Consider the following 1,345-nt stretch of genomic DNA (forward strand, 5'->3'; position numbering starts at 1 on the left):
CCAGAGGTGCCCATGGGCTGTCCCTGCCTGTCATAACAGCACAGTCACACCATAGGATGGGGACCAAGGTGCCAGAGCCCTCAGGCCCTACCCCAGCACAGGGGATCAGGAGGAGAGGGTGGGAGTGGAGAGAGCAGCTCTGGAGACACCAAGCGCTGCTGCTCCCTCATCGTGCTGCTGTGCCGACACTCTCTTCCCCTTTCCGGCTGCACAAAGGGTCAGTCAGAAAAAAGAAGAAGACATTGAATTAGAAAGGGCATGAAAATGTTATCAAATGACAGAAAATATCAACAACAACAAAAAAACCAGTAGATAGCATAAGGATGCACTGAATTACACTATAAATTATTTCCAGAAGAGAACAAGCATTTTATTTCTTTAGAGTAACATAAAGCCAACAATTTCCTGAGAGCATCCTTGAGCTCCTGGTTTCTCAGGCTGTAGATGAGGGGGTACACTGCTGGAGGTACCACTGAGTACAAAACCGACACCACCAGGTCCAGGGATGCAGAAGACATGGAGGGGGGCTTCAGATTGGCAAAGGAGGCTGTGCTGAGGAACAAGGAGACCACGGTCAGGCGCGGGAGGCACGTGGAGAAGACTTTGTGCTGTCCCTGCTGTGAGGGGATCCTCAGCACGACCGTGAAGATCCAAACACAAGACAGCACCATGAAAACAAATCACCCAAAGCCTAAAAAGCAACTAAGTACAAGAAGTCCAACTTCCCTGAGGTAGTCTGAGTGTGAGCAGGAGAGCTTGAGGATATGGTGAATTTCACAGAAGAACTGTCCCACAGCATTGCCCTGACAGAGGGGCAGTGAAAATGTATTGGTCGTGTGCAGGAGAGCATAGAGAAACCCACTGGCCCAGGCAGCTGCTGCCATGTGGGCACAAGCTCTGGTGCCCAGGAGGGTCCCGTAGTGCAGGGGTTGGCAGATGGCCACGTAGCGGTCATAGGCTATGATGGTGAGAAGAAAATACTCTGCTGATATCAAGAAGAAAAAGAAAAAGAGCTGAGTAGCACATCCTAGGTAGGAGATGCTCCTGTTGTCTGTGAGGGCATTGGTCATGGCTTTGGGGACAGTGGTGGAGATGGAGCCCAGGTCGAGAACCGAGAGGTTGAGGAGGAAGAAGTACATGGGGGTGTGGAGGTGGTGGTGCCAGGCGATGGTGGTGATGATGAGGCCGTTGCCCAGGAGGGCAGCCAGGTAGATGCCCAGGAAGAGCCAGAAGTACAAGAGCTGCAGCTGCCGCGTGTCTGCGAATGGCAGGAGGAGGAACTGGCCGCTGTTGGACATTTCCTTAGTCTGACCATAGGGGACTGTTGAAAGAGAACACATTGACA

At 52.0% G+C, this 1,345-nt stretch overlaps 1 pseudogene; it reads right to left on the minus strand.

Annotated features, from left to right (window-relative positions):
- Window positions 1–338: 338 nt before the first annotated feature.
- Window positions 339–1,298, minus strand: LOC104268417 (annotated as a pseudogene).
- Between the last annotated feature and the right edge of the window lie 47 nt (window positions 1,299–1,345).

This window comes from Apaloderma vittatum, unplaced genomic scaffold, assembly GCF_000703405.1.
Source record: "Apaloderma vittatum isolate BGI_N311 unplaced genomic scaffold, ASM70340v1 scaffold29905, whole genome shotgun sequence".
NCBI lineage: Eukaryota > Metazoa > Chordata > Aves > Trogoniformes > Trogonidae > Apaloderma > Apaloderma vittatum.